Source organism: Vulpes lagopus, chromosome 10 (assembly GCF_018345385.1).
Source record: "Vulpes lagopus strain Blue_001 chromosome 10, ASM1834538v1, whole genome shotgun sequence".
In the NCBI taxonomy this organism is placed as follows: Eukaryota; Metazoa; Chordata; class Mammalia; order Carnivora; family Canidae; genus Vulpes; species Vulpes lagopus.
In genome coordinates, this window is record NC_054833.1 from 9,384,604 (window position 1) to 9,405,832 (window position 21,229).

Here is a 21,229-nt window from a genome sequence, read left to right on the forward strand (position 1 = left end):
TGTTTGTTTGTTTTTGAAGTAGGCTCTGTGTCCAAGATGGGGCTTGAACTCATGACCCCAAGATCAAGAGCTGCTTGTTTTACTGAGTGAGCCAGCCAGGCACCCCCACGCATAGTTTCTGTTGTCTAATCTTAAACTACTGCCATTATAAAAACAAATCTTCAAGAAATCAGTGTTTTGTGTTCCTTGTTTTTATTTTGTCTTCCCATGATGTGAGCTTTTAGAAGGGCATATTTGTCACATGGAGTTATTTCTGTCATAAATACATGGTAGGTGTTCAGTAGGTTCTCAACAATGTAATTCGTTAGAATATGAGATACTTTTATGCCACATGACTTAAGGCCCCAAGAGATCCTATATCATTAATACTAGTTGTATTTGCTATCCTTTTAGAAGAGGAAAGTCTCCTCAGAATCTCAAAGAAGAGTAAAGAACTTGTCTAAGGCAACAAAATAAGTCAGGAACTAAAAGAATCCAGCTCTGATGGCTTCAGAATTTTTTTTTTTAATTTTATTTATTTATTTATTTATTTATTTATTTATTTATTTATTTATTTATTTATGATAGTCACAGAGAGAGAGAGAGAGAGAGGCAGAGACACAGGCGGAGGGAGAAGCAGGCTCCATGCACCGGGAGCCTGATGTGGGATTCGATCCCGGGTCTCCAGGATCGCGCCCTGAGCCAAAGGCAGGCGCCAAACCGCTGCGCCACCCAGGGATCCCCTGATGGCTTCAGAATTAATCAGCCAACCACCGATCCAAAAAAAACAAAAAACAAAAAACAAAAAACCAAACACTTGGCACTGAACTAGCACTTTATCACATAATAGGCTCCCCTTAGCCTGGCCCTTTTAGTTTTAGGAATAATATGTGCGTAACAGCAGACATGAAAATCAAAGCCTTAAGAATGTAGTGTTTTCCCATAAAAGAGTGTTGTGCATATATGTGTGTTTCATTGACATTTTAGGAAGACCTTCTTCTCATTGGAAATAAATTCAGATGTTGGCTAGTTGAGAAAACAGTACTTAGAATCCAGAGAACTAGTTTCTAGGTCTGATTCTATAGGCAAGTTACTTAGCCCCTTGGATTAAGCTCTGGTGTGTGAAGGGGAACATCAGCCCTGTGGAGCTCTTGACAGTCACAGTGATCAAGGAGCCAGTGCTCCAAAAAGCAAGTTGGAAACATACAAAAATAAGCCCTATTAAAACTCTTAAGGCAGGGACTCCTGGGTGGCTCGGCCAGTTAAGCTTTTGACTCTCTGTTTTGGCTCAGGTTGTAATCTCAGGGTCCTGGGATTGAGCCCCACGTCAGTCTTCCTGCTCAGTGGAGAGAGTCTGCTTTTCTCTCTCTCTCTCTCTGCCTCTGTTCAGGCTCCCTCTTCCTTTCTCTCTCTTTTCAAATAAATAAATAAAATCTTTTTTTAAAAAGCCTCTAAGGCAGTGTTGTGATCTGAACAGTGGAATCACTGCAATCCCTTTCTTTCCCACAACCCTGTGGCATCTTGTGGACATTTACGTAACTCTGGTCCTTCTGCTTTGGAGAAGGTTATGGCCAAGTTTGGCGGACTCAGGTTTGTGTCTGCCCTCCATCCTACCGCCCGCCCCCCGCAAGTTTGGCAGTAACACCTCTCTAGGAACTCTGAGGTCAGACAACTTCAGGAAAAGCAGGATAGTTTCTGACCAGTGTTTTTCCTGATGACACCATACCTCCTTTCAAAGGACGGTGTCTCCAGGAAATTAAAGTAGTTACAGTCTCTATGGAAATTCATGAGTCTGTTGGATAAAAGAATGATCTCTTACCCGAGGAATTTGTCACTTCATTGTTCACTGCCTCTGTTAGGAAGGGCAGGAGGTCTCCCTTGTAAGCTCTTAAGAACTTCACAGTTCCAACTAAACTGACGCTTAATTCACCAGCTTCCAGAGTCCATACTCGGTGTGATTGATGTATATGGATGGCAGTTTCAGTATAAAGTGTGGTTTTTTTCCAGGGAAGGGATAACTTTGCTCTGCTTTCTAGTTCCCATGACACCTGTCCAAGGTTTGACTCCCTGTTCATTGATTTTATCTGTCATAGGGGCAAAGATTAATATGTTTCACAAATGGCATCATCTTTTTGAATATCACAGGGAGATTGTAATCTCATTTTTAGTTCTTTTTCTGTGACTTAAGGTTTCACGAGTCTCATGTAACAGTCCTCTTACTTGTCAGCTGTCCTTCAGCTGAGCACTGTCTTGAACCTTGATTGAGACACACCTGCAATGCTTCCTTCCTGCCAGAGAAGGAGCTCAGAAAGGTCAAACCAGCCTCCTGGAATACAGTTTTTAGTCTAAAAGGTACTTTATTGTAGTCTTTGCGAAGCAGTTAATGATTCAGAAAATTAATCATGAGAGTCTTGTACCTTATTCTTGAAGGGCCCCTTTGTTTGTTGGAGAAATTCTTTTCTTTTGAGTTACTGCTTGTGTCATGAGCTCGTTCTGGAATGCTCACACGATCAAATTGTTTGTAATCTTGTGTTTCGCTTTTATGTTATTTAGAGTGTCTGTGATTTTTACATTGAATTCTACCTTAATGATTCCATTGTAATTTGGTCTTTCTAAACTTACCTTTAAAATAATAGTGTGACCCAAATTAGTGCGCAGTTGAAGTTTAGGGTTTGGTGCACCCTCTATTATTATTATTTTTTTGATAATGTCATTTTTAACATAATATCTTTTTGGATGGGTATCTTAGGATAATTATACAACGTTGAGAGGGAGGAAAAATAATTTTCTCTCTATCCTTTTGAGTTCTTGGCTGAGACCCCAGTAATAAAAGACAGATTAACAAGAGAAAAACTAACAAGTTCATTAACATGTAAACATGGAAATATACATAGAGAATGAGTAGGTGTTTCAGGTGGCCTAAGCTACTACCTTAAGTGCTGTCTTCATCTAAAAACAAAAGAAAGAGGGGAGGTGCGTGGGTGGCTCAGTCAGTTAAGCATCTCACTCTTGATTTCAACTCAGGTCATGATTTCAGGATTGTCGGATTGAGCCCCACCCATGTCCCCATGGTGGGCTCCATGCTCAGCAGGAGTCTACTTGAGATTACCTCTGCCCCATGCCCCCCCCCACCAAATCTGCGCATTCACACACTGTCTCTCAAATAAATAAGTAAACGTAAAAAAAAAAAAAAAAAAAAAAAAGCAATGTGTGCTTGTGTGTACATGTGTATGTCCGTTGGGCTGTTGTGGGAAGTTACCAGGAAAAGCACAGTTGTAAATGGGAGTAGGTTTATTATGCAGAATTTAAGTCCCTGCCATCCCCATTAAGAGTTTCTTGTGATTTTCTTTTTTCTTTTTTTTTTTTTTTATGATTTTTTATTTATTTGACAGAGAGAGAGAGAGAGAGAGAGAGAGCAAGCTAGCACAAGCAAGGGGAGTGAAAGAGGGAGAAGCAGGCTCCTCTCTGAGCAGGGAGCCCTAGGTGGGGTTTGATCCCAGGACCCTGAGACTATGACCTGAGCTGAAGGCAGACGCTTAACTGAATGAGCCACCCAGGTGCCCCAAGTTTCTTGTGATTTTAGAGTCATCCTTCTCTTCCTGGTTCTTAAAAGTGGTTATTTCCTTTACAAATGTAAATATCCCTTAAGAGGGGATAACATGTCTGTTTTTTTAAAAAATAAATTGTTTTAATATTTTATTTACATTCAATTTGCCAACATACAGTATAGCATTTGATGCTCATCTCATCACATGCCCCCCTTAGTGCCCATCACCCTGTTACCCCATCCCCCGCCCTCCTCCCCTTCTGCAGCCCTTTGTTTTTTTCCCAGAGTTAGGAGTCTCTCATGGTTTGTCTTCCTCTCTAATTTTCCCCCAGTTTCCCTCCTTTCCCTTATAGACATGTCTGTTTTTAAGCTTTTCCTGTATCTGCTGTTTCTCAAAGTAACCCTAATGCCAAAGGGGGCATGTTTTGGGTGGTATAACCTGCTACCCTTGAACACTTATGACCTTGCTCTGAGCAGGGAAATAGAATTTCTTGTTTTGTGTTGTTCTTACATTAAGATGTCTTGGACAGCTTGATACAGAGCAGCAAAGGAAAGGTATTTATAGTGAGGCTTTTCACTACTTTATAGTCTCCTTGTAGCATAATATATGTAGCAGAATAAAATGAACTCTGAATTTCCTTTTCCCTTGCTCCCTAAGTATCACTTTGGTCAGTGAAGTAGAACCAATTTGTGGCTTCTGTTCCTAAAGCACCCCTTTGGTGGCATCCTCTGATGCAGCGAGCAAACTGGTCTTGCCAGGTGCTCATCCCTTTTTACCAAATCCCCAGGTTTTTAGTGGCCTGGACCTGCCCTCACCCCCACCTCAGTCCTCCTAAGAGTGTCCTAATTCTCTCCAGTTATCTAGTCTGACTGGTGTGAAAACGTTTCTTTGAACTTCATCTGAGACTGCTTTGGAGTACTTCAAACATTTTGGGGAATAAGAAACTCCAAGAATATGTTCACACAAAGAGCTGTAGAGAAGCACATGCACACCAGAGGGTTCACTTTGGTCTATCCAGCCTGACTGTCCAAAGCCCGTTGGAGCTGAGCTGAGCTGACTTGCTTATTAGCTCACCTACCTTGGTTTCAAGCAGCCTGGGAAGTATAGACCTGGACTTTTGTAGGCGATTTACAGCTTGTATACGATGCATCTCCTCACTGTCTGCACTTCTGCACGTTATCCCTGGTAGGCTGATTCTCAACTGCTTGCTCCCAAGGCTGTCTTTCACGAATCACCTGGCTGATGATTATGTGTTGTCAAAATGTTGTCACCGCTTGCCAGCGTCTGCCTCTGGGGCGTTTGGGGCTGTGGCTCTGGAGCTGCAGGGGCTCCCACTGCGTGTTTATACTAAGACTCATCTTGCCTGGGCCAGCCTCCCCTGTGTCTTCACCATCGTGTTCCCTCTTGGAGAGAGGAGGAATCTTGCTCCATTACTGTGTCTCAGTACCCAGTGATTATAGAAGTAGGGATTGTCTGTAGTCTGATCAGATTGTTTATTGTGGTGAAATATACATAACATTAAATTGACCATTTAACCATTTTTTAAGTGTAGAGTTCAGTGGTGTTACATTCACAGCGTCGTGCACCATCACTGTTTTCCATGCTCAGAACATTTTCTATCATCCCAAGCAGAAGCTCTGTACCCATTAAATAATATCTTCCTCCCATTCCCACTCCTCAGCTCTGTATTCTATTCTAGCTTCTCCTCTATTTCCTGTCTCTGTGAATTTTTTTAAAAAGATTGATTGATTTATTTGAGAGACAGAGAGAGAGCAAGCTGCCTCTTGAGAGGCAGAAGAGCGATAGTCTTAAGCAGACCTTGTGCCGAGCGCAGAACCTGACTTTGGGCTTGATCCCAGGACCCCGAGATCATGACCTAAGCCAAAATCGAGAGTAGGACACTTAACCAACTGCTCCTGTCTCTAGAATTTGGTGCTCTACCTCATATACATGGAATCACACAGTATTTGTCCCTTTGTGTCTGGCTTATTTCATGTAGCATGATGGCTCAAGGTTTATCCATTTTATAGCATGTGTCAGAATTTTCTCTTTAAGCCTGAATCATATTCCGTTGTGTAGATAGATCACATTTTGTTTACCCACTCATCTATCAGTGGACACTTAGATTACTTCCATGTTTTGGCTATGGTCAGTAAAGCACATGGATGTACAAATACCTGTGTGAGTCTGATTCAATAAATGTCACTATTTGTACTGCTGTCAATTCTTTTGTGTATACCTAGAAGTGGGATTGCTGGATTCTGATTACATTTTAAGGCACCACTTTCAGATCTGATTGTAAGGTGTCCTCCATCTGAATATATCCTGGTTTGCTTAACCATTCTCTCAATCATTACACACTTAAATTATAAGTCATTTTTGCATCAAAGAAAGTTTATCTTCATATTGGTCCTTTGTTTTCCCAGCAAGTGTGTAACTGGTGGCGATGTCTTCTAGCCAAGAAGCAGCTAGTGAAACTTTGTTTTAAACACCGAAAAAACCATCTAACTGTGTCTAAGAAATGCACCAGGAAATAGATAAACAGTAGAACTCCTGGAACTTTACAAGAACTGGATTTCTTGGCAACCTCATATTTTACCAAAAGATAAAGAATGTATTTCTTTTCACAATTAATAGAAACTTGGACATAATGACCACTTCAGTTACACGTTTGATTCTGACATTTTCATTATAAGATGAATGGTTTACACAAGGGTGCCATAAGTAGGTCTGCCTCTTCTGGTGCCTCTTCCAATCACAGTGGATTGTCCTAAGAGTTGGGTGAGGGGCAAGGTAGAAATAATTGACAACTTTAATAAAGGTAACTGTTTGTATACTAAATGGATTTTTCTTCTGATTTGCCCCTCTCCCCTTTCTTAGCCAGGTATCCTCTTCATTTATAAGTAATTTCCAGAGCAAAATGACACCAGAGTGTCTTTTACTCATATATTATAAGCCCTTCAAAGAGATAACACTGTTTGCCTTTGTCATTGTTCTTGTGGCTGGCCTATTCTTAGTGATTGCAGTTAATCAGACATATTCCTTAATTAAGCATCAGGGTGACCACCTTTGTTTAAATACACTGTACACGCATGCACACACTGTTGATCACCTGCCTCTACCCATAGGAATGTGTTGTTTATGCTCTGCTAAGTACGCAGGGAATATTCTGCTTTCTCTTGTGAAACTCCCAATAGACTGTGTCTTCAGCATGATGGAGAAATGGGTTATTTACTCCCTGCAGTCTTGGGATAGGTCTGCTCTGCAGAAGACACAATATAATCTCATCTGGGCACATAGCTTTCAGCATCGTCTTTATTCTGGCCTCTTGTGTATGCATCTAGACTGTCCAAGTAGGTGTCTGGTGGACATCTCAAAGTTAGCATGTATAAAAACAAAGTCCTGATATCCCCCACCAAGCTTGCTCTTCCTTCAGTCTTCCCATTTTCACAGAAGACAGCCCAGGTTTTCCTTTTGCTCAGGTGTAAAATGTCAGTCTTCTCATTGGTTGCTCTTTTATCTCTACCTTTCCATCAATTAATTCGTCAGCACATCCCTCAGCTCCCACTGTCGGGTAGCTTGTTTGCCTTTCCATCCCCAAGCACACACTTTGCCTTGGTGTATACGCCCCTCCACCCTGATTATCTTTCTCTCAGTTATCCACTGGATAGATTTGAAGCATTTGCTTTTTTTTTTTTTTTTTTTCTTTTGGAAAGTATGTTTGGAGGGCCGAGTGGTTCTCGGCCATGCTTTGGTTCTAATATAGAAACCATGCGTGAAAATAATGTATTTTCTCAATGGTATATCCGTCTGTTGCCTGCTTCCTTAGATATTGTACATCAGAAGGTATAGAAGAAATCAGGCAGCCAGATCTTGTAGGTTCTTGCTGCTATTACTTCTGAACCAGCCAAGTGTTCACTTCATACCCACCTACAACCAGTAATAAGAGAAAAAACTGTGTGTGGAATATAATCATAATTATGCTGTGTATACTTCCATCCACACATGGGAGACTTTGCTTCTTAATAGCCTTTTTATAAGTTTCTTCTTTGTCTTGTCTTGCCCTTTCAGACCTGTCTTGCCCTTTCAGACCCCCCTCCCTTCTTCTCAGAGCATAATGCTCTCCTTCCTATAACTCTTTGCTATGGTTCTCTTGTGTTTATAAGAGAGACAAATTTTTTCTTTGGGCAAAGAAAGATATTTAGTCCAGTATAAGCACAAGCTTTATTTAAGAGGAGCTGCCCTTGGTAGGAGGTTTGTTTATTGCTTATAGACTTTTCATTTTACCTGCCAACTCCTATTACTTGAGAGACTGAAAAAATCTGCAGTTTATTTATAAAAGAACTTTTATTGATTAATCCAAGGAGAAACATAAACTTTTAAATCAGACAAAAGGAGAAGAAAGCACACTGGTACATACAACATTAAATTAACAACATTGAGAGCATCATATGGGCCTGTAGCATAATTTATTTCACATCCAAGATTAGAAGCTGTACAGAAATTTTTAAAAAGTCTGTTTTAAGCAGCTGTAACAGGTATTGTAATTAGTGGCAGGAAAACATTCCAAATCAAGTATGGGTCTTGCTGGAACCTGTGTATGTGACTTTTCTAAGCATGTCAATAAATGGCATTTCAAAAATGTAATTAGAAGTATAATCTCTGCTCATGATGGTCTCTTTTCTTCAGTGGTCCTGCGTTTTTTTCTTTTTCCAAAAGTTTCAAATAAAAATAATTTTAAAATTGTGGAATCATTCATATATAAGTATATGTGTGTATATATATATATATATATATATATATATATAAAAGATTTTATCTATTTGAGAGACAGCATGAGAGTACAAATTGGGGAGGGGGGGAGAGGGAGAAGGAGAAGCAGGGAGTCCGATGATGTGGGGCTCAATCCCAGGCCCCTGGGATCATAACCTGAGCCAAAGGCAGATGCTTCACTGACTGAGCCACCCAGGCACTCCTATAGAATCACAACTTAAAATATTTTTGAATACTTCTACATATTATTTACTGAGTCCAGGTGCAGAAGATGCTACGAGATTGAGATGTGGCCAAACCCCAGAGAGCTTGCTGGGTAGATACTGGTTGTTACAGTGCAGGGGCTTCCACTGCTTGTTTATGCCAAGACTCTTGGTCTTAAGGCTGAAGCTCCTACACTGGATGAATTTTAGGGCCAGAGTTTTGAGAGTTGTGCCTGCATTGACATCTGAGACCAGAACTGAAGACTGCTAGCAGAGCCCCAGCTCAGACGTTGGTAAAAGGGTGATTGGAGAATTGGAGGGAGATGGGACAGGGTTAAAGGCCTCTTGTATGACTCCAAGTGCAGCTTGCAGAGAGTTTGGCAGGCTGCCTTTTCTCTGTCCCTTGTTATTTATCTGAGTGGCTCTTTGCAACTTGGGTTCCTTCATTCAGCATCTATGAGAAAGGGTCACTCGTAAGTACTGTACATTGTCTTTTCACAAACACGAAGAACTCTAGAATACCAGCTGCCAAAAAAACCCACCAGAGACTCATGTCTGGCAGCCTCCAGGTCTCCGGAACAGGGAAGATGTCACGAATTTCCTGTTTTAATTGCAAAGATGTATTGAATTCCAGGGGCATTCTTGACCTGACCATGGTTGAGGAATCTCTCCTTGTTGAAGTCGCCTGACTCATCTAGACCATTTTCTAAATGTGATTTTTTTTTTTTAAGGACCTGAGGAGAATCACTGATACTGTTTTATAACCAGTATATAAAACATATGTGTAACGTGTGTATAATCAATAATAAAAATGAACCTCTGCTTGCCTTCCATGCAGCTGAAGAACCAAATAACCTGTATTTAAGAAGAACAGACAGAAAAAGGAGCATTACCTTAAAAACGATGTCACTTTCTTGCTTTCTCATTTTCTTGATTCCTTGGCTTTTTTTTTTTAAGTTTTACATTTAAAAAATGTATGTGTCCCCAGTCAGTACATTGTTTAGTTTTGCCTTTATTGGGGAACTTTATATAAATGGAATCATACTGAATATATTATCCAGGGCTTCTTTATCTATCTTTTTTTAAGGTTTTATTTATTTGTCAGAATACAGGCTGGGGTGGGGGAGCTGCAAGCAGCGGGAGAAGGAGAAGCAGGCTCCCCGCTGAGCAGGGAGTCTGATATGAAGCTGGATCCCAAGACCCAAGGATCATGACCTGAGCTGAAGGCAGCCCTGTAAGTGACTGAGCCACCCAGGCGCCCCAGGGCTTCTTTCTTTTAACATCTTGTTGCTGAGCTTCAGCTGCATTGTTGTGTATAACTGTAGTTCATGTTCTTGCACTGCTGTGAAGTATTGCATTGTGTGGATCACCACACTATCTTTCTGTTCTCCAGGGTTGTTGCTTCATTGGCATTTGGAAAACATTGTGAACCCCACATTTAGCAAATCCACTTGCCATTTAAAGCTTCAAGGACTGACCCCTTCCTGGGCAGATCTCCTGAGTCAGGATTGGGAATTTCCTTTTTTTTTTTTTTTTTTTAAAGATTTTATTTATTTATTCATGAGAGACACACAGAGGCGGAGACACAGGCAGAGGGAGAAGCAAGCTGCTCAGAGGGAACCCGATGTAGGACTTGATCCCAGAACCTGGGATCACACCCTGAGCCACTCAGGTGTCCTGGGCTTGGGAATTTCCAAGCGATTTGCTTTCACGAGTGGGAATACTGGATGTCCTCATTTTCGGAGTCCTTCTAGAGAATAGGCCGGTTTTGAGTTCTCTGGGGATTGTTAACTCTTGACCCAATTCTCCTATGTCTGGAATGGAAGACCTGTTTCTACAAAATCTTGTGGATGAGCCCATCCTGTGATCACCACACTCCTTTTAGGGCTCATCAGGTTTTTGGTTTTATTTTTTGGGTGTTTCTGTTTGTTTGTTGGGTTTGTTGTTTTGAGCTCTAGGTCGATTGGGGCTAGTTGGGAACTCAAATGCTTTAACTAAACCCATGCTAGTCTTTAGAACACAGGAAGACACTAAGAATGTTTCTCTTTCCTGCACTTGGCTGTCCAAAGGCATTCTTCTGTCTTCCTCTCCATCCCCGCCTTGTTTCTCCTCAGTTACTGGCAGATGTCCTGTTCTATTGTCCTCCTACAGAGGGAGTCATAGGAGGGGCACTCCCATTGTGGAGTTTGTAAGTACCCCTGTGGAAATGACCAAAGCTCTAAGAAAAAGCTCAGCTGGTTACGTTCATTTTCAAATTTAGAAAATTTTTCTGGAGATGTTATTCTAAAGGGTTACTGGTGCCATTGTTGTAATCGTATGACACTTCGAAAGTAGGTCTCTGAGTAGGTTTTTCCTCCTTCATAAAGTGTAGAGCATGACTGGGTTTCTCTATATTAGCTGGTTATTGTTACTTGAGTTCGGTACAGCTTTCCTTGGAATGTGTTCCCTTGAGCTGATGTTAATGGTTGCCACGTAGGGAGAAATGGTTCTGCACAGAGATAAAGTTAAATCACTTGCTTTGCTGCAGGACATCTTAGAGCCTTTGACACTTTGTCCTGCTTCGTGAATATTTAAATGGAGAGCAAGTAGAGGCAGGAGTTCAAAAACACATTTGATTATAGAATTCCTCTCTTCCCCCAGTGGATCTTGCAGTCATAATCCTTCTCTGCACACATAGGGAAAGGCATCTTTAATATATTCTCCACTGTTTGCCCTGGTCCCATCTACCTAGATGATCTCAGGATTGCTCTGGAATTTTCTGATAGCGTAAGATATGTCTGTTAATCTTGAGGGCAGACTTATTTTTGGTTCACTTTCGATTCAGAACATGTAGGCCAAATAGTTTGTGTGTGTGTGTGTGTGAGAGAGAGAGAATGAGAGTAGAATGAAGTAGTTTTGTAGATTGACAGGGAGAGTAACATCTCATGTTTTGAAAGATATTCATTTCCCTTGATACTATATTCTACAAACGTAGGAGAATAACAAAAAGGGCCCAGACCAAAATAATCTTTTTGTGAATGCCTCTGGCAGAGAAAGATTTTGTGTATAAAAATACTAATAATGAAATGGTTATTCTGGGGCACCGGGGTGGCTCAGTCGGTTATGCATCTGCCTTCGGTTCAAGTCATGATCTCAGGGTCCTGGGATTGAGTCCAGCATCAGGCTCCCTGCTCCATGGGGGCCCTGCTTCTCATTCTCCCTCTGCTTGCTGCTCCCTCTGCCTCCTGCTTGTGTTCTCTCTCTCTCTCTCTCTCTCTCAAGTAAATAAAATCTTAAAAAAAAAGGTTGTTCTTCCCAATGATTGTAGAACAAGCAAGTATCTTTCCTCCCGTCTTTATCCCTCCCCTCCTTTTTTGGTAAGTGGGGAGAAGTAAAGAGGAATGTGTGAAGGATGCTGATTCATTTGTTTTGTTTTGTTTTGTTTTAAGGTGTGTTTTATGACAGGTGTAAGGCCTGCTGTTGTGAGCATTTTGGATAGATTTCAGGTTTTGCCTTGTTGGGAGTATATTTTCTTCTATTGGTCACTGGTCTGTGATCCCTGGGCCTTGAACATAGAGACAGAGACTAAATGAAACTATGTGTAATTATACCTTTTCTACCAAAATACAGAAACAGAAACTGGGGAAACACAGTCCCAAACGGTTGAAAATTGGCTAGAATCTTAACCCAGCAATTTTTTTTTTCTACTGGTGGTGTTTTCCCATCCATGAGTTACAATTTTAACCTAAGTTAATTTTTCAGAGAGTTGGAACTTATTCTTTCAAACACCAGAGCTTAGCTCCTTTACCTCATCTTCCCCTCCATCTGAAGCAGAGGCCAGACGCTGCTGGGTGTGACCGTGAACATCCATTATCTTCCATGTGGTGAAAGGAGCTTGGGCTGCTTCCAGCTTCTTGTCTCTTGTCACAGTGTTGGGCTGTCAGGATGCCCTGTCGCTCCCCTCACAGCCTTGCATGTTGGCTGTCCTGTCTGCTCTGTGCTGGAAAACTAGCTAATGGAGGTGACATCGGAGGGAGTAAAGCAGCCACAGAATGATGCATCAGGAGTGGAGATGTGGCTGACTCGTTGGGGCTGTCGAACATCTATTTCTAGTGCTCATAGGATTTCTTCTGGATACGGGAGGGTTGAGGACCTTGGGAAAGGGAGAGGTTCCTATTCCCACTACCGTGTAAAATGTAGTGAGCCCTCTGAAAATTTCTAATCTGTTGATTGCTTGTCCAAACTGAACATGAATTTACCTTGGCTTGGATGTTAATATAACTTTTAAAATTCTCTAATAGCCATATCTCAGGACTGGCCAAGTACTGATAATTGTTGAAGATGGGCCTATTCTGTTATGTTGTTATATAATGGGAAGAGGTGTGAGGTGTGATGCTGTGTGATGTTGTTGTATTCTGTTTCCTGTCCCTTTGTGTGTGTGTTTGAAATTTTCTCCAATAAGCATTTGTGAAAACACTGCAATGTGTATATATCCAGTTGGTTTTTTTTTTTTTTTAAGATTTTATTTGAGAGAGCGCACAAGCAGGAGGAAGGGCAGAGGGAGAAGCGGACTCCCCACTGAGCAGGGAACCCGACTGACTCAGGGCTCCATCCCAGGACCCTGAGATCATGACTTGAGTCAATTGAACCACCTGAGAGCCCCTATCTGGTTGGTATTTAAATGCCAAAGAGTAGAGTCTTTCAGGGAAATACCACCATTGTCCCCAATGTTTCTAGTAACCTGGTGATGTGAGCAAGGACTTCATATATTTGTCATTTATTCACTTAACACATACTCATTCAGGCACTGGGAACATTTCAAGAAACATGATAGACAAAGCCACTATTACCAGGGATCTCGTAACTGGTAGATGTAGGGGGACAGGATTCATGAGATGGTTTAAAAGGGGCAACGGGGATGTCTGAGTGACTCGGTCGGTTAAGCATCTGCCTTTGACTCGGATCATGATCCTGTGACTTGGGACTGAGCCCCATATGGGCTCCCTGCTCAGTGGGAAGTCTGCTTCTCTCTCTCCCTCTGCCCTTCCCCTTACTCATGCTTGTTCTTTCTTTCTCTCTCAAATAACCGATGAACACAAGCTTCCATAAGAACCATATAGGGGCGCCTGGGTGGCTCAGTCGGTTGAGTCTCTGCCTTTGGCTCAGGTCGTGATCTCAGGGTCTTGGGACTGAGCACCACGTCTGGCTCTCTGCTCAATGGGAGCCTGCTTCTCCCTTTGCCTCTCCCCTCTGCTCATGCACATCGTCCTCCCTCTGCTTCTGCCTGCTGCTCCACCTGCTTGTGCTTCCTCTCTTTCTCTTATTTGTCAAAGAAATAAATAAAATCTTTAAAAAAAAAAGAAATAAATAAAATAGTTAGCATTGCTGTGAAGGCAGTAGAGCAGAGTGCTGTGGACTGAATAACAGAGCCAAGTAAGTGAAGATAATGCGGGGGTGCAGCCACCCTGACGTGGAGGGTCAAGTGGGGAGGTGGCTGTGGGGAGGCCAAGCCAGGAGAGGTTGCTGCTTGTGCAGATGCCCTGCGGTGCGAATGTACTCTTCTCTGAGTGATGCCTCTCTGCTTTAGGAAAGCAGCTCCAGAGAACACACAGTGCAGCTGGTTCATGTGACACGCATGCTCACTGAGGCCCAGAATTGGGTATTCGCTTTTCTACTCAATACCTGCTATTTTCAGAGCTATTGAGTAACCCAATAAATAAGCCAATCAACACATCCTTATGGAGAGGACTTTGAAATTAGTGGCTAGCAAAAACAAAACAATTACTTTTCTGGAGTAATAAAAGTTCCCAGTTTTTCATATAAAACTAGGCCATGCATTAAGCGTGTCTGTCGTAAATGGCCTGTGGGCATCTATGCTCTTTTTTGGTAGATGGATCTGAGGTTATTTTTTATGCATGTGTGTGTTTCTTCTGTGAACATTTATTCTCTCCCGCACATTGAGCAGACTAGACAGGAGAGTGTGACCCAGCTTCTGCCCCAGGGGCACTCCTAGTGGGCCAGAGATGGGGTCTCTAGCTAGACTGGATGCTCACCTTTTGGCAGGCATGGAGGGTAGATGGTTGGGAGACCCAGGTGCAGCCCCGTTGTCAAGCTGGACGTAGACCAAGACACCCACAAAGTCCAAAGGTATCCTGAGGAGAACTGAGAGTAACAGGGGAGTTTGAGATTGTGGGGGGCAGGGAAGGGACATCCTCTCTAGGGAGGTGATTTTTGTGTCATGTGTGAGAAAGAACATTCCTGGCATAGAGAACAGCTTGTGTGATGGCTCCGAAGCAGGAGGGAGTTTTATGAGTACTCAGTGGGCAGAAAGAGGGAAGTGACAGAGGCCATATCCTACAGACAACATTAAGGAACTTCCTATTTCTTCCAAGTACAAAGGGGGCGTCATTGTAGGATATTAAACCAGATGAATGGTAGGATATTTTATTTTATTTTATTTTATTTTACTTTATCATTTCATTTCATTTCATTTCATTTCATAGATTTATTTGAGAGAGAGAGAGAGAATGAATGAGCAAGAGGGGCAGAGGGAGAGAGAGAGAGAGAATCTGAAGCAGACTCTGGTGCTGAGCTCAGACCCGATATGGGGTTTGATCCCATGACTGCGAGATCGTGACCTGAGCTGAAATCAAAGAGTCTGCTGCTTATCCGACTGAGCCACCCTGGTGCCCCAGGAAATTTATCATTCTGGTTGAAGGATAGATGTGGGGTTAAAGGAGGATACCAAAATATCAGAACTAGGTCTTAAGCCTAACTTTGCCATTTACTTGCAGTTTACTCCTCTGGGTATGGGGCTAATCAGTTCTCCCTCATGTTGTGGTGAGGATTGAGTGAATACAAGCCGTCCTATGTCTTCGTAATTGTATTATTCACATAGCCCTCTAGTGAAAACCATTAATGTTGCCCATAGGGCAGAGTTCTGTTTAAAAAAAAAAAAGTACAATAAGGTGTTGAGAACCATGTGTAATGGACAGATGCACAGTAACATTAGTTACCTTCTCCCTGTCCCTCCTCCTCATAAAATATATGAATAAAGTATTCTGGAATCAGTGTCTGGTGGCCTTAGGGACATCACTACCAAACCCAGCGGCAGCCCCATGAAGTGATGGGTACAGTGTCCAGCTGTAGAACCTTTTGTTTTTCTGTTTGAGACTGATCTGGCCCATTCCAGGATTGGATTAGTAATGGTGGTTTTACTAATAACTCATTGCAGCTGAGATGATGAGTTTAGTCTATGTAACAGATGAACAGATTTCCCCCTTTTTTTCTTCATGCCTTTTGAAGGAGAGAACTGTTGTTAATGCAGTACTGTTGTTGCTCTTTTACTCATAACTCTCAGCATTATATTAGGGAGGTGAATCTGCTAAACTTTAATGCCTCTTGTTCATATCCTGGAAATCTCATTTAGACTAAAGGCATTTTCTTTACTGGTCAATTTATTTGAACTTTCCGTTGTTTTGTGTATGTGCTGCTGAAGCGAGCATTTTCCTGTTGTTTTGAATCTCCAAGTGTCACAAATAATTTCCTTTATAATTTTGAGAGCATTTAGTTCTCAATAATTCCACCATAATGATGGCTATGCGTTCATTAGGCCCATGGTGTGACTTTACCTAGTGTGTGAAAGATATGTTTGTTTTCAACCATGTAAATAGTACCTGCAAAGAAAATGCTATTAAGTGGTATGGGAGTAATAAAAATAATCCAGAAAAAAAAAGTCCGGAGATGGCAGCTGTCCTGGAGGACTTTGTAGCTTGATCACAACCTTATTTTAGCAATCTGAAACTGTGAATCAGTCTCAGACTTGCCTGTAGCCAATTCTGCTCTGGGATGGTAACAGGCATTGTATACAGGGAGGCTACACATGCTTTGTGGATAGGTGTTTGTTTTGGCTTAGATAAAAATAATTGTTTTTAAATTAAAAAAAATTTAAGAGCTGTTTTAGGTTCATGGCAAAACTGAGAGGAAGGTAGAGATTACCCCTTGCTTCTGCCCCTGCATAGCCTCCCCCCAGCATCAAGGTCCTGCCCCAGGTTACAATTGATGAACCTACACTGACATGTCATAATCACCCAAAGTTTATAGTTAATATTAGGTAAGGCTCACCATTGGTGTTGTACATTATGGCTTTGGACTAATGTAGGATGATATATATCCATCAGTATATCATTCAGAATAGTGTCACTGCCCTAGAAATCCTTGCTGTGTTCATTCCCTCTCTCCCCACCCCAGCAACCCATGGCAACCACTGATCTTTTCACTGTCTCTGCAGCTTTGCCTTTTCTAGAATGTCATAGATTTGAAATCATTCACTATGTAGCCTTTTCAGATTGGATTCTTTCCCTTAGTAGTATGCATTTAAGTTTCCTCCATGACTTTTTGTGGCTTGATAGCTCATTTCTTTGTAGTGCTGGGGTTGAATATAATTTAAAATCAATGCATGGATCCTGCCTTAAATGCTTTTAGATATATATGGGCTTTAGCTTACTGTCCATGATGAAGGGTATGAAAAAAAACCCTTCATGCTTCCTAATGGAAAGAATCACATTGCCATGAATGCTCACCACTGCTATGACTTTTGTCACAAACACATTATTGCCAGGGGCTCTTAAGCAGCTCCCTTGTCTGTAGTGTAGACAGGGATGAGGGATGCCATCCTGCCAGTTAGCATGCCATCCTGCCTCCTAAAACCTCTCTCGTATCAGAGATGGGAGTTATTGGAATTGCAATTTCCCTGCCTTTGTGCTTTGACCGATCCAGTGACTTTGAAATTAAGTGGTCCTGCACAGCTGTCTTACAGCGTATGTGGGCTGCTGAGACAGGAGTGCCTTGGTCCCACAGCACTCAAGGTGGTTGCTCATGTAGGCTCTCCAAGTCCACCAGCATCTGTTGTCAGCAATGGCAGCTATTTCTGTGGCAGATGGGAAAGATGGAGATTATAGGTACGACAAGTGGCTGAAGGTGGGAGGTTTGGGAATCTCTTGTGTAACTGTATTATCTTTAAGGGCATCATGTATATTAATTCATTTTAGCCCCTACATCCAAGGTCACATCAGTAGAAAGTGGTGGGGAAAAGAATGGGACCCCTGCTTCTGAATTCCTACTGTTCATGACCACCCTGGACTGGATTCATAAGGTGTCATTGTCTGTCCCACTAGGACTCTTCAGCTAATATCCCTCCTTTTATGACACTTTTGCATTAGGCATGATGTTTGGTTCTGACTCCCTAATGGTGGCAATTGAAATGATCATAAGCACGCTATCATAAGTGTATGCTCTCAAGGTGCAAGCTCACATCCATGGAGACTTAGTCTTGGAAATAAGAGATAACCAGATAGTTAAATGTATGTTTCTTCCAAGCAGAGTATTAATTGAGGTCAAATCTATTAGTAGCAGATAGACTGAGAATTAGCCTCAGGGTGACCTCACAGAGGTGCTTACTTCTTGATTTTAAGTCAAAAATTGGTGCTTTGTGCTGCCTTTTTTTTTTTTTTTAAAGCCTCACTGCATGATACTTTTGAAGATGCAGCAAGAAAATTGCCCAAGAGCCATGTTTTTTCTCTGCTTGGTTTTGTTTTGGCTAAGCTGGTGTGCATTCTTGCCAGCTTTTACCCGGCTGGGAATTGCAGCTATGGCGATGAGGGGCAGGAGTTGCTTGAAGTGGCCCCAAGAAGGCTCCACAGAGATGCCCCTGCACATGGGTTTCCCAGAGGCCTTGGTTCACAGCTGTAGTTGGCCGCATTTGGTTAGGAAGAACAAGTCAGGTGGGCCTTTCTTTGACCATATTAGGCAAAAGCCAGGGGAGCTGTTAGTGATGATAGCGATCACATGAAATAGTGTTGTATAACTTGAACAACTTTCCATTGCTTTGTGCACCTGTTTTAATTTTGGGGATGTGTATAGACCATATGAGCATCATTATATTGGGTTGATAACCACTGTGGATATACTTGTGTATTCATTTCAAAGTTTGCATTTGATTGTAATCCTTTTATTTTTTCTTAAAAGATTTTTCTATTTATTTATTCATGAGAGAGACAGAGGCAGAGACATAGGCAGAGGGAGAAGCAGGTTCCCTGTGGGGAGCCTGATGTGGGACTGGATCCCAGGACCCTGGGATTACAACCTGAGCCAAAGACAGACACTGTCACTGAGCCACCTGCTGCCCCATGTAATCCTTTTTTTTTTCTTTTCTTTCTTTTTTTTTTTTTTTTTTTTTTTTACCAATTGATTATATAGAAATGAAACTTTTCTCTGAAACTTATACTTGGCTTCTGGGCAGCAATTAAAAAAAAACTTTCAAAGGACCATTTCTTTTTCCTTTTTAATTTCTAATCCATCAGGGACAGATACTTTTGTAAGTGTTGGATGAGGGATGGCATCATGGCATTTTACCTCTAAAGGAGGATGAGAATGGGCAGGAACTTGGAAAAACTTCTTAACTCCTCCAGGACTGGCGTCGTTCATGGACTGACACCTGCCCTCAGGAGCACAGAGCTGGAGATATTTCCAGATTTGTTCAAGTAGTAATGACTAGAAAGGGAAAAACTGTGTTTTGTCACTCTGTTCTCCATACTTCTGGCCACCAAATAAGCAGGGCTTGTCCCCACGCCTAACAGTTGCCTAGTTCTCTGTGGGCACCAGCGGGATGTCCTACAATTCAATTCAGTTCTGACACCTATCTACCTCGAGTCAGTGTCAGATGCCAGGGGTCAAGGACTCAGTCCCAGGAGACTCCTCCTCTTTCATCCCCACTTCAGGTGCCAGTGTAAGTCCTGGGTTGTCCCCTGCGTTTCTGACTGACCTAAGTTCCCACAACCCCCTCCTCAGGTTTGGTAATTGGCTACAGTGGCTCAGAGAACTCAGGAAAACAGTCTATTTGCTAGGTTATCAGCTTATTATTATTATTATTTATTCAGATCTATCTCAACAGCCAGATGCAAGAGATAACATAGGGCAAGGTGTATGTGGGAAGGGGCACACAGTCCTCGTGTCTGCTCTGGGTATGCCCCCCTCCCAGTACCTCCATCACCTGGATGCTCTCTGAACCCCATCTGTTAGGATTTTATGAAGGTTCATTATGATTGAAGAAGGCAGGATTGATTAATCCCTGGCCATTGGCGATTGGTTTAATCTCTCACCCTCACCCCTCCTCTGGGGTTGGAGGTTAGACTCCACTCGAATGACTTTAATTCTGTTTATTAAAAAAGTATTTTTAGCCAACAGAGTTTTTTTTTTTATTAGAAGCATAGTTATAGTTACCAGTGTTATAGAGAGGTGAACCTGGTATTAGGAGAGGTTGGTGGTAATCCACTGGTTGGTTGATTGGGTCCTTTAACCAGACTTCACTGAATACAAATTATTTGTAAGCCATTTGATGCATACCAAAGGGGCTTAAGTCAGTTCCAAGTAGAGAGTTTTCACTGCAGGTCTTCCCTGAGTGCAAATGGTATGGCCTAGGTCATCTAAATTACGTCTTGCTGGGTGGCAGACAATTGTAGACAACTGTGCAGAAGGAAAACAATGATTTAAAAAGTTAGAATTTTATTGTGTTATGTTTGCACACTCTTAAGCCCTAAAATGCTTTTTGGAATCATCAGAATTTTAAAATAATACCATTAATTTATAAGACCTGAGTTGATTAGGAAACCTCCCATGGTAATTGTAAAGGTTTTGCTATTACTTTATCTCAGAAGTTTATTGCTTCTGTTATAAAGTTGATACATCTTTATTGCAGAAGCTATTTTTGACAACAACTAACAGAATGGCAGTTTTTTGGGTTTTGGTTTTTTTTGTTGTTTCATTTTTTTACATCGCCTTGTCTCGCTATTATTTCAGTGGACTTCGGCAGTGAACCGTAAATATTCATCCTGGCCTCTAGGGCACATCTTACATTGGTAATGCAATTCTGTTCCTTGGTACTCACTTGAAAATTCAAGTTGCCATTTTAGGAAAAGGAACCAAATCCATTTGCTCCCTGGGTTCTGTTTCTGCTGCTGACCCCTGCCAGCTTTAACAGTACTTCCATTCCAGGTCCTTTAGCAAGTGGTTTGGTGAATAACCATCGCTTATTAGACTGAGAACATAAATGACAAGTTTTTAAATACGAGGTCATTTATTAATAAAGACTTTCTTAGAAATCTACCTCATTATTCCTGTGGCCACTTTGCAAGCTGTCATGGGGGTTTTACTCACCCTGTAGTTCAGGGCAGTGGTATGAGAACAGACGTCAGGTGTGATCAGCTTGATGGAGTGTGCTCCAGTGTTTGTGTTTATACACCTGCTCTTGACTCTTTTCTAGAAAAAGTAATATAGTTTAGTTCTTATAAAAGTGTCCACTTTATACATGTTTATCTAATTATTTCCAAGGGATTTTTTTTCTATTCTTTTCCTTCCTTTATGATACATGTTTTTTTTAAAAAAAACAAAAAACAACTTTTTTTCCTGACGGGATAAAATCCTGTTTTGGAAGCACCCTCACAGGCACAAATCACTGTGGCTTTGATAAGATGCATCCTTTGGGGTACACCATCACTGGAGTAAACAGAACGACAGGGCACCTTGCAGAGCCTGGGCTCCCCTCCCACCTGGAGCTGGCAACTCTGTTGCTGCCAGGTGGTCCTCAGTGCTGCGGACCCTCCCAGTCATCCTCTCCCCAGCAAGGACATATAAGACTCAGTACATGTTGTATTCAATTTAATGTTTAAGTTTTTTTTCCTCTAAACCTCA

The 21,229-nt window shown here is 41.8% G+C and overlaps 1 protein-coding gene across 5 annotated transcripts in view; it reads left to right on the plus strand.

Annotated features, from left to right (window-relative positions):
- KIF13A (kinesin family member 13A) overlaps nucleotides 1-21,229 on the plus strand; it is a 209,554-nt gene that overhangs the window by 52,989 nt on the left and 135,336 nt on the right. The window lies entirely within an intron of this gene.